Here is a 13,097-nt window from a genome sequence, read left to right on the forward strand (position 1 = left end):
CAGCAGAGGTCAAAATAAGCAGTAATGCAAACTCAGTCATAGACATAGATTTTCACTTGCAACTTGCTTTAACATGTTTAACAGTGCATGAAATGTTGTCCAAAATAAAAAGAATGATGCATTTTAGTGGCTGGATCTGGTTTTATCACATTCTGAATTGAACGTTGAAAATGAGCTTTTCAGAGCCAGCAGAGGTCAAAATAAGCAGTAATGCAAACTCAGTCAGAGACATAGATTTTCACTTGCAACTTTCCTAAACATATTTAACAGTGCATGAAATGTTGTCTAAAACAAAAAGAAAATGCTTTTTAGTGGCTTGATCTGGTTTTATCACATTCTGAATTGAACGTTGAAAATGAGCTTTTCAGAGCCAGCAGAGGTCAAAATAAGCAGTAATGCAAACTCAGTCATAGACATAGATTTTCACTTGCAACTTGCTTTAACATGTTTAACAGTGCATGAAATGTTGTCCAAAATAAAAAGAATGATGCATTTTAGTAGCTGGATCTGGTTTTATCACATTCTGTATTGGACGTTGAAAATGAGCTTTACTCAGCCAGCAGAGGTCAAAATAAGCAGTAATAAAAACTCAGTCAGAGACATAGATTTTCACTTGCAACTTGCTTTAACATGTTTAACAGTGCATGAATTGTTGTCTAAAACAAAAAGAAAGATGCATTTTAGTGGCTGGATCTGGTTTTATCACATTCTGAACTGAACGTTGAAAATGAGCTTTTATCAGCCAGCAGAAGTCAAAATAAGCAGTAATGCAAACTCAGTCAGAGACATAGATTTTCACTTGCAACTTGCTTTAACATGTTTAACAGTGCATGAAATGTTGTCTAAAACAAAAATAATGATGCATTTTAGTGGCTGGATCTGGTTTTATCACATTCTGAATTGAACGTTGAAAATGAGCTGTTCTCAGCCAGCAGAGGTCAAAATAAGCAGTAATGCAAACTCAGTCAGAGACATAGATTTTCACTTGCAACTTGCTTTAACATGTTTAACAGTGCATGAAATGTTGTCTAAAACAAAAAGAATGATGCATTTTAGTAGCTGGATCTGGTTTTATCACATTCTGTATTGGACGTTGAAAATGAGCTTTACTCAGCCAGCAGAGGTCAAAATAAGCAGTAATGCAAACTCAGTCAGAGACATAGATTTTCACTTGCAACTTGCTTTAACATGTTTAACAGTGCATGAATTGTTGTCTAAAAGAAAAAGAATGATGCATTTTAGTGGCTGGATCTGGTTTTATCACATTCTGAATTGAACGTTGAAAATGAGCTTTTCAGAGCCAGCAGAGGTCAAAATAAGCAGTAATGCAAACTCAGTCATAGACATAGATTTTCACTTGCAACTTGCTTTAACATGTTTAACAGTGCATGAAATGTTGTCTAAAGCAAAAAGAATGATGCATTTTAGTGGCTGGATCTGGTTTTATCACATTCTGAATTGAACGTTGAAAATGAGCTTTACTCAGCCAGCAGAGGTCAAAATAAGCAGTAATGCAAACTCAGTCAGAGACATAGATTTTAACTTGCAACTTGCTTTAACATGTTTAACAGTGCATGAAATGTTGTCTAAAACAAAAAGAATGATGCATTTTAGTAGCTGGATCTGGTTTTATCACATTCTGTATTGGACGTTGAAAATGAGCTTTACTCAGCCAGCAGAGGTCAAAATAAGCAGTAATGCAAACTCAGTCAGAGACATAAATTTTCACTTGCAACTTCCTAAACATGTTTAACAGTGCATGAAATGTTGTCTAGAACAAAAAGAAAATGCTTTTTAGTGGCTGGATCTGGTTTTATCACATTCTGAATTGAACGTTGAAAATGAGCTTTTCAGAGCCAGCAGAGGTCAAAATAAGCAGTAATGCAAACTCAGTCATAGACATAGATTTTCACTTGCAACTTGCTTTAACATGTTTAACAGTGCATGAAATGTTGTCCAAAATAAAAAGAATGATGCATTTTAGTAGCTGGATCTGGTTTTATCACATTCTGTATTGGACGTTGAAAATGAGCTTTACTCAGCCAGCAGAGGTCAAAATAAGCAGTAATGCAAACTCAGTCAGAGACATAGATTTTCACTTGCAACTTGCTTTAACATGTTTAACAGTGCATGAATTGTTGTCTAAAACAAAAAGAATGATGCATTTTAGTGGCTGGATCTGGTTTTATCACATTCTGAATTGAACGTTGAAAATGAGCTTTACTCAGCCAGCAGAGGTCAAAATAAGCAGTAATGCAAACTCAGTCAGAGACATAGATTTTCACTTGCAACTTGCTTTAACATGTTTAACAGTGCATGAAATGTTGTCTAAAACAACAATAATGATGCATTTTAGTGGCTGGATCTGGTTTTATCACATTCTGAATTGAACGTTGAAAATGAGCTTTTCTCAGCCAGCAGAGGTCAAAATAAGCAGTAATGCAAACTCAGTAAGAGACATAGATTTTTACTTGCAACTTGCTTTAACATGTTTAACAGTGCATGAAATGTTGTCAAATTAAAAAGAATGATGCATTTTAGTGGCTGGATCTGGTTTTATCACTTTCTGAATTGAACGTTAAAAAAGAGCTGTTCTCAGCCAGCAGAGGTCAAAATAAGCAGTAATGCAAATTCAGTCAGAGACATAGATTTTCACTTGCAACTTGCTTTAACATGTTTAACAGTGCATGAATTGTTGTCTAAAACAAAAAGAATGATGCATTTTAGTGGCTGGATCTGGTTTTATCACATTCTGAATTGAACGTTGAAAATGAGCTTTTCAGAGCCAGCAGAGGTCAAAATAAGCAGTAATGCAAACTCAGTCAGAGACATAGATTTTCACTTGCAACTTACTTTAACATGTTTAACAGTGCATGAAATGTTGTCTAAAACAAAAAGAATGATGCATTTTAGTGGCTGGATCTGGTTTTATCACATTCTGAATTGAACGTTGAAAATGAGCTTTTCAGAGCCAGCAAAGGTCAAAATAAGCAGTAATGCAAACTCAGTCAGAGACATAGATTTTCACTTGCAACTTTCCTAAACATATTTAACAGTGCATGAAATGTTGTCTAAAACAAAAAGAAAATGCTTTTTAGTGGCTGGATCTGGTTTTATCACATTCTGAATTGAACGTTGAAAATGAGCTTTTCAGAGCCAGCAGAGGTCAAAATAAGCAGTAATGCAAACTCAGTCATAGACATAGATTTTCACTTGCAACTTGCTTTAACATGTTTAACAGTGCATGAAATGTTGTCTAAAATAAAAAGAATGATGCATTTTAGTAGCTGGATCTGGTTTTATCACAATCTGTATTGGACGTTGAAAATGAGCTTTACTCAGCCAGCAGAGGTCAAAATAAGCAGTAATAAAAACTCAGTCAGAGACATAGATTTTCACTTGCAACTTGCTTTAACATGTTTAACAGTGCATGAATTGTTGTCTAAAACAAAAAGAATGATGCATTTTAGTGGCTGGATCTGGTTTTATCACATTCTGAACTGAACGTTGAAAATGAGCTTTTATCAGCCAGCAGAAGTCAAAATAAGCAGTAATGCAAACTCAGTCAGAGACATAGATTTTCACTTGCAACTTGCTTTAACATGTTTAACAGTGCATGAAATGTTGTCTAAAACAAAAATAATGATGCATTTTAGTGGCTGGATCTGGTTTTATCACATTCTGAATTGAACGTTGAAAATGAGCTGTTCTCAGCCAGCAGAGGTCAAAATAAGCAGTAATGCAAACTCAGTCAGAGACATAGATTTTCACTTGCAACTTGCTTTAACATGTTTAACAGTGCATGAAATGTTGTCTAAAACAAAAAGAATGATGCATTTTAGTAGCTGGATCTGGTTTTATCACATTCTGTATTGGACGTTGAAAATGAGCTTTACTCAGCCAGCAAAGGTCAAAATAAGCAGTAATGCAAACTCAGTCAGAGACATAGATTTTCACTTGCAACTTGCTTTAACATGTTTAACAGTGCATGAATTGTTGTCTAAAAGAAAAAGAATGATGCATTTTAGTGGCTGGATCTGGTTTTATCACATTCTGAATTGAACGTTGAAAATGAGCTTTTCATAGCCAGCAGAGGTCAAAATAAGCAGTAATGCAAACTCAGTCAGAGACATAGATTTTCACTTGCAACTTTCCTAAACATATTTAACAGTGCATGAAATGTTGTCTAAAACAAAAAGAAAATTCTTTTTAGTGGCTGGATCTGGTTTTATCACATTCTGAATTGAACGTTGAAAATGAGCTTTTCAGAGCCAGCAGAGGTCAAAATAAGCAGTAATGCAAACTCAGTCATAGACATAGATTTTCACTTGCAACTTGCTTTAACATGTTTAACAGTGCATGAAATGTTGTCCAAAATAAAAAGAATGATGCATTTTAGTAGCTGGATCTGGTTTTATCACATTCTGTATTGGACGTTGAAAATGAGCTTTACTCAGACAGCAGAGGTCAAAATAAGCAGTAATAAAAACTCAGTCAGAGACATAGATTTTCACTTGCAACTTGCTTTAACATGTTTAACAGTGCATGAATTGTTGTCTAAAACAAAAAGAATGATGCATTTTAGTGGCTGGATCTGGTTTTATCACATTCTGAACTGAACGTTGAAAATGAGCTTTTATCAGCCAGCAGAAGTCAAAATAAGCAGTAATGCAAACTCAGTCAGAGACATAGATTTTCACTTGCAACTTGCTTTAACATGTTTAACAGTGCATGAAATGTTGTCTAAAACAAAAATAATGATGCATTTTAGTGGCCGGATCTGGTTTATCACATTCTGAATTGAACGTTGAAAATGAGCTGTTCTCAGCCAGCAGAGGTCAAAATAAGCAGTAATGCAAACTCAGTCAGAGACATAGATTTTCACTTGCAACTTGCTTTAACATGTTTAACAGTGCATGAAATGTTGTCTAAAACAAAAAGAATTATGCATTTTAGTAGCTGGATCTGGTTTTATCACATTCTGTATTGGACGTTGAAAATGAGCTTTACTCAGCCAGCAGAGGTCAAAATAAGCAGTAATGCAAACTCAGTCAGAGACATAGATTTTCACTTGCAACTTGATTTAACATGTTTAACAGTGCATGAAATGTTGTCTAAAACAAAAAGAATGATGCATTTTAGTAGCTGGATCTGGTTTTATCACATTCTGTATTGGACGTTGAAAATGAGCTTTACTCAGCCAGCAAAGGTCAAAATAAGCAGTAATGCAAACTCAGTCAGAGACATAGATTTTCACTTGCAAGTTGCTTTAACATGTTTAACAGTGCATGAATTGTTGTCTAAAAGAAAAAGAATGATGCATTTTAGTGGCTGGATCTGGTTTTATCACATTCTGAATTGAACGTTGAAAATGAGCTTTTCAGAGCCAGCAGAGGTCAAAATAAGCAGTAATGCAAACTCAGTCATAGACATAGATTTTCACTTGCAACTTGCTTTAACATGTTTAACAGTGCATGAAATGTTGTCCAAAATAAAAAGAATGATGCATTTTAGTGGCTGGATCTGGTTTTATCACATTCTGAATTGAACGTTGAAAATGAGCTTTTCAGAGCCAGCAGAGGTCAAAATAAGCAGTAATGCAAACTCAGTCATAGACATAGATTTTCACTTGCAACTTGCTTTAACATGTTTAACAGTGCATGAAATGTTGTCTAAAGCAAAAAGAATGATGCATTTTAGTGGCTGGATCTGGTTTTATCACATTCTGAATTGAACGTTGAAAATGAGCTTTACTCAGCCAGCAGAGGTCAAAATAAGCAGTAATGCAAACTCAGTCAGAGACATAGATTTTAACTTGCAACTTGCTTTAACATGTTTAACAGTGCATGAAATGTTGTCTAAAGCAAAAAGAATGATGCATTTTAGTGGCTGGATCTGGTTTTATCACATTCTGAATTGAACGTTGAAAATGAGCTTTACTCAGCCAGCAGAGGTCAAAATAAGCAGTAATGCAAACTCAGTCAGAGACATAGATTTTAACTTGCAACTTGCTTTAACATGTTTAACAGTGCATGAAATGTTGTCTAAAACAAAAAGAATGATGCATTTTAGTAGCTGGATATGGTTTTATCACATTCTGTATTGGACGTTGAAAATGAGCTTTACTCAGCCAGCAGAGGTCAAAATAAGCAGTAATGCAAACTCAGTCAGAGACATAAATTTTCACTTGCAACTTCCTAAACATGTTTAACAGTGCATGAAATGTTGTCTAAAACAAAAAGAAAATGCTTTTTAGTGGCTGGATCTGGTTTTATCACATTCTGAATTGAATGTTGAAAATGAGCTTTTCAGAGCCAGCAGAGGTCAAAATAAGCAGTAATGCAAACTCAGTCATAGACATAGATTTTCACTTGCAACTTGCTTTAACATGTTTAACAGTGCATGAAATGTTGTCCAAAATAAAAAGAATGATGCATTTTAGTAGCTGGATCTGGTTTTATCACATTCTGTATTGGACGTTGAAAATGAGCTTTACTCAGCCAGCAGAGGTCAAAATAAGCAGTAATGCAAACTCAGTCAGAGACATAGATTTTCACTTGCAACTTGCTTTAACATGTTTAACAGTGCATGAATTGTTGTCTAAAACAAAAAGAATGATGCATTTTAGTGGCTGGATCTGGTTTTATCACATTCTGAATTGAACGTTGAAAATGAGCTTTACTCAGCCAGCAGAGGTCAAAATAAGCAGTAATGCAAACTCAGTCAGAGACATAGATTTTCACTTGCAACTTGCTTTAACATGTTTAACAGTGCATGAAATGTTGTCTAAAACAACAATAATGATGCATTTTAGTGGCTGGATCTGGTTTTATCACATTCTGAATTGAACATTGAAAATGAGCTTTTCTCAGCCAGCAGAGGTCAAAATAAGCAGTAATGCAAACTCAGTAAGAGACATAGATTTTTACTTGCAACTTGCTTTAACATGTTTAACAGTGCATGAAATGTTGTCAAATTAAAAAGAATGATGCATTTTAGTGGCTGGATCTGGTTTTATCACTTTCTGAATTGAACGTTAAAAAAGAGCTGTTCTCAGCCAGCAGAGGTCAAAATAAGCAGTAATGCAAATTCAGTCAGAGACATAGATTTTCACTTGCAACTTGCTTTAACATGTTTAACAGTGCATGAATTGTTGTCTAAAACAAAAAGAATGATGCATTTTAGTGGCTGGATCTGGTTTTATCACATTCTGAATTGAACGTTGAAAATGAGCTTTTCAGAGCCAGCAGAGGTCAAAATAAGCAGTAATGCAAACTCAGTCAGAGACATAGATTTTCACTTGCAACTTACTTTAACATGTTTAACAGTGCATGAAATGTTGTCTAAAACAAAAAGAATGATGCATTTTAGTGGCTGGATCTGGTTTTATCACATTCTGAATTGAACGTTGAAAATGAGCTTTTCAGAGCCAGCAAAGGTCAAAATAAGCAGTAATGCAAACTCAGTCAGAGACATAGATTTTCACTTGCAACTTTCCTAAACATATTTAACAGTGCATGAAATGTTGTCTAAAACAAAAAGAAAATGCTTTTTAGTGGCTGGATCTGGTTTTATCACATTCTGAATTGAACGTTGAAAATGAGCTTTTCAGAGCCAGCAGAGGTCAAAATAAGCAGTAATGCAAACTCAGTCATAGACATAGATTTTCACTTGCAACTTGCTTTAACATGTTTAACAGTGCATGAAATGTTGTCTAAAATAAAAAAGAATGATGCATTTTAGTAGCTGGATCTGGTTTTATCACATTCTGTATTGGACGTTGAAAATGAGCTTTACTCAGCCAGCAGAGGTCAAAATAAGCAGTAATAAAAACTCAGTCAGAGACATAGATTTTCACTTGCAACTTGCTTTAACATGTTTAACAGTGCATGAATTGTTGTCTAAAACAAAAATAATGATGCATTTTAGTGGCTGGATCTGGTTTTATCACATTCTGAACTGAACGTTGAAAATGAGCTTTTATCAGCCAGCAGAAGTCAAAATAAGCAGTAATGCAAACTCAGTCAGAGACATAGATTTTCACTTGCAACTTGCTTTAACATGTTTAACAGTGCATGAAATGTTGTCTAAAACAAAAATAATGATGCATTTTAGTGGCTGGATCTGGTTTTATCACATTCTGAATTGAACGTTGAAAATGAGCTGTTCTCAGCCAGCAGAGGTCAAAATAAGCAGTAATGCAAACTCAGTCAGAGACATAGATTTTCACTTGCAACTTGCTTTAACATGTTTAACAGTGCATGAAATGTTGTCTAAAACAAAAAGAATGATGCATTTTAGTAGCTGGATCTGGTTTTATCACATTCTGTATTGGACGTTGAAAATGAGCTTTACTCAGCCAGCAAAGGTCAAAATAAGCAGTAATGCAAACTCAGTCAGAGACATAGATTTTCACTTGCAACTTGCTTTAACATGTTTAACAGTGCATGAATTGTTGTCTAAAAGAAAAAGAATGATGCATTTTAGTGGCTGGATCTGGTTTTATCACATTCTGAATTGAACGTTGAAAATGAGCTTTTCATAGCCAGCAGAGGTCAAAATAAGCAGTAATGCAAACTCAGTCAGAGACATAGATTTTCACTTGCAACTTTCCTAAACATATTTAACAGTGCATGAAATGTTGTCTAAAACAAAAAGAAAATTCTTTTTAGTGGCTGGATCTGGTTTTATCACATTCTGAATTGAACGTTGAAAATGAGCTTTTTAGAGCCAGCAGAGGTCAAAATAAGCAGTAATGCAAACTCAGTCATAGACATAGATTTTCACTTGCAACTTGCTTTAACATGTTTAACAGTGCATGAAATGTTGTCCAAAATAAAAAGAATGATGCATTTTAGTAGCTGGATCTGGTTTTATCACATTCTGTATTGGACGTTGAAAATGAGCTTTACTCAGACAGCAGAGGTCAAAATAAGCAGTAATAAAAACTCAGTCAGAGACATAGATTTTCACTTGCAACTTGCTTTAACATGTTTAACAGTGCATGAATTGTTGTCTAAAACAAAAAGAATGATGCATTTTAGTGGCTGGATCTGGTTTTATCACATTCTGAACTGAACGTTGAAAATGAGCTTTTATCAGCCAGCAGAAGTCAAAATAAGCAGTAATGCAAACTCAGTCAGAGACATAGATTTTCACTTGCAACTTGCTTTAACATGTTTAACAGTGCATGAAATGTTGTCTAAAACAAAAATAATGATGCATTTTAGTGGCCGGATCTGGTTTATCACATTCTGAATTGAACGTTGAAAATGAGCTGTTCTCAGCCAGCAGAGGTCAAAATAAGCAGTAATGCAAACTCAGTCAGAGACATAGATTTTCACTTGCAACTTGCTTTAACATGTTTAACAGTGCATGAAATGTTGTCTAAAACAAAAAGAATTATGCATTTTAGTAGCTGGATCTGGTTTTATCACATTCTGTATTGGACGTTGAAAATGAGCTTTACTCAGCCAGCAGAGGTCAAAATAAGCAGTAATGCAAACTCAGTCAGAGACATAGATTTTCACTTGCAACTTGATTTAACATGTTTAACAGTGCATGAAATGTTGTCTAAAACAAAAAGAATGATGCATTTTAGTAGCTGGATCTGGTTTTATCACATTCTGTATTGGACGTTGAAAATGAGCTTTACTCAGCCAGCAAAGGTCAAAATAAGCAGTAATGCAAACTCAGTCATAGACATAGATTTTCACTTGCAACTTGCTTTAACATGTTTAACAGTGCATGAAATGTTGTCCAAAATAAAAAGAATGATGCATTTTAGTGGCTGGATCTGGTTTTATCACATTCTGAATTGAACGTTGAAAATGAGCTTTTCAGAGCCAGCAGAGGTCAAAATAAGCAGTAATGCAAACTCAGTCATAGACATAGATTTTCACTTGCAACTTGCTTTAACATGTTTAACAGTGCATGAAATGTTGTCTAAAGCAAAAAGAATGATGCATTTTAGTGGCTGGATCTGGTTTTATCACATTCTGAATTGAACGTTGAAAATGAGCTTTACTCAGCCAGCAGAGGTCAAAATAAGCAGTAATGCAAACTCAGTCAGAGACATAGATTTTAACTTGCAACTTGCTTTAACATGTTTAACAGTGCATGAAATGTTGTCTAAAACAAAAAGAATGATGCATTTTAGTAGCTGGATCTGGTTTTATCACATTCTGTATTGGACGTTGAAAATGAGCTTTACTCAGCCAGCAGAGGTCAAAATAAGCAGTAATGCAAACTCAGTCAGAGACATAAATTTTCACTTGCAACTTTCCTAAACATGTTTAACAGTGCATGAAATGTTGTCTAAAACAAAAAGAAAATGCTTTTTAGTGGCTGGATCTGGTTTTATCACATTCTGAATTGAACGTTGAAAATGAGCTTTTCAGAGCCAGCAGAGGTCAAAATAAGCAGTAATGCAAACTCAGTCATAGACATAGATTTTCACTTGCAACTTGCTTTAACATGTTTAACAGTGCATGAAATGTTGTCCAAAATAAAAAGAATGATGCATTTTAGTAGCTGGATCTGGTTTTATCACATTCTGTATTGGACGTTGAAAATGAGCTTTACTCAGCCAGCAGAGGTCAAAATAAGCAGTAATGCAAACTCAGTCAGAGACATAGATTTTCACTTGCAACTTGCTTTAACATGTTTAACAGTGCATGAATTGTTGTCTAAAACAAAAAGAATGATGCATTTTAGTGGCTGGATCTGGTTTTATCACATTCTGAACTGAACGTTGAAAATGAGCTTTTATCAGCCAGCAGAAGTCAAAATAAGCAGTAATGCAAACTCAGTCAGAGACATTGATTTTCACTTGCAACTTGCTTTAACATGTTTAACAGTGCATAAAATGTTGTCTAAAACAAAAATAATGATGTATTTTAGTGGCTGGATCTGGTTTTATCACATTCTGAATTGAACGTTGAAAATGAGCTTTACTCAGCCAGAAGAGGTCAAAATAAGCAGTAATGCAAACTCAGTCAGAGACATAGATTTTCACTTGCAACTTGCTTTAACATGTTTAACAGTGCATGAAATGTTGTCTAAAACAACAATAATGATGCATTTTAGTGGCTGGATCTGGTTTTATCACATTCTGAATTGAACGTTGAAAATGAGCTTTTCTCAGCCAGCAGAGGTCAAAATAAGCAGTAATGCAAACTCAGTAAGAGACATAGATTTTTACTTGCAACTTGCTTTAACATGTTTAACAGTGCATGAAATGTTGTCAAATTAAAAAGAATGATGCATTTTAGTGGCTGGATCTGGTTTTATCACTTTCTGAATTGAACGTTATAAAAGAGCTGTTCTCAGCCAGCAGAGGTCAAAATAAGCAGTAATGCAAATTCAGTCAGAGACATAGATTTTCACTTGCAACTTGCTTTAACATGTTTAACAGTGCATGAATTGTTGTCTAAAACAAAAAGAATGATGCATTTTAATGGCTGGATCTGGTTTTATCACATTCTGAATTGAACGTTGAAAATTAGCTAGCAGAGGTCAAAATAAGCAGTAGTCAAAATAAGCAGTAATGCAAACTCAGTCAGAGACATAGATTTTCACTTGCAACTTTCCTAAACATATTTAACAGTGCATGAAATGTTGTCTAAAACAAAAAGAAAATTCTTTTTAGTGGCTGGATCTGGTTTTATCACATTCTGAATTGAACGTTGAAAATGAGCTTTTCAGAGCCAGCAGAGGTCAAAATAAGCAGTAATGCAAACTCAGTCATAGACATAGATTTTCACTTGCAACTTGCTTTAACATGTTTAACAGTGCATGAAATGTTGTCCAAAATAAAAAGAATGATGCATTTTAGTAGCTGGATCTGGTTTTATCACATTCTGTATTGGACGTTGAAAATGAGCTTTACTCAGACAGCAGAGGTCAAAATAAGCAGTAATAAAAACTCAGTCAGAGACATAGATTTTCACTTGCAACTTGCTTTAACATGTTTAACAGTGCATGAAATGTTGTCTAAAACAAAAAGAATTATGCATTTTAGTAGCTGGATCTGGTTTTATCACATTCTGTATTGGACGTTGAAAATGAGCTTTACTCAGACAGCAGAGGTCAAAATAAGCAGTAATAAAAACTCAGTCAGAGACATAGATTTTCACTTGCAACTTGCTTTAACATGTTTAACAGTGCATGAATTGTTGTCTAAAACAAAAAGAATGATGCATTTTAGTGGCTGGATCTGGTTTTATCACATTCTGAACTGAACGTTGAAAATGAGCTTTTATCAGCCAGCAGAAGTCAAAATAAGCAGTAATGCAAACTCAGTCAGAGACATAGATTTTCACTTGCAACTTGCTTTAACATGTTTAACAGTGCATGAAATGTTGTCTAAAACAAAAATAATGATGCATTTTAGTGGCCGGATCTGGTTTATCACATTCTGAATTGAACGTTGAAAATGAGCTGTTCTCAGCCAGCAGAGGTCAAAATAAGCAGTAATGCAAACTCAGTCAGAGACATAGATTTTCACTTGCAACTTGCTTTAACATGTTTAACAGTGCATGAAATGTTGTCTAAAACAAAAAGAATTATGCATTTTAGTAGCTGGATCTGGTTTTATCACATTCTGTATTGGACGTTGAAAATGAGCTTTACTCAGCCAGCAGAGGTCAAAATAAGCAGTAATGCAAACTCAGTCAGAGACATAGATTTTCACTTGCAACTTGATTTAACATGTTTAACAGTGCATGAAATGTTGTCTAAAACAAAAAGAATGATGCATTTTAGTAGCTGGATCTGGTTTTATCACATTCTGTATTGGACGTTGAAAATGAGCTTTACTCAGCCAGCAAAGGTCAAAATAAGCAGTAATGCAAACTCAGTCAGAGACATAGATTTTCACTTGCAAGTTGCTTTAACATGTTTAACAGTGCATGAATTGTTGTCTAAAAGAAAAAGAATGATGCATTTTAGTGGCTGGATCTGGTTTTATCACATTCTGAATTGAACGTTGAAAATGAGCTTTTCAGAGCCAGCAGAGGTCAAAATAAGCAGTAATGCAAACTCAGTCAGAGACATAGATTTTCACTTGCAACTTTCCTAAACATATTTAACAGTGC

At 34.7% G+C, this 13,097-nt stretch overlaps 1 long non-coding RNA gene across 1 annotated transcript; it reads left to right on the forward strand.

The window, feature by feature from the left end:
- Positions 1-1,093: 1,093 nt before the first annotated feature.
- On the forward strand, positions 1,094-5,050 carry LOC148679565 (uncharacterized). The gene is made up of 3 exons (XR_015945096.1): positions 1,094-1,694; positions 3,180-3,469; positions 4,214-5,050. It is a non-coding gene; the product is annotated as an uncharacterized LOC148679565 (long non-coding RNA).
- Positions 5,051-13,097: the final 8,047 nt, after the last annotated feature.

Source organism: Danio rerio, chromosome 17 (assembly GCF_052040795.2).
Source record: "Danio rerio strain M-AB ecotype USA chromosome 17, GRCz13ab, whole genome shotgun sequence".
NCBI classification, from domain to species: domain Eukaryota; kingdom Metazoa; phylum Chordata; class Actinopteri; order Cypriniformes; family Danionidae; genus Danio; species Danio rerio.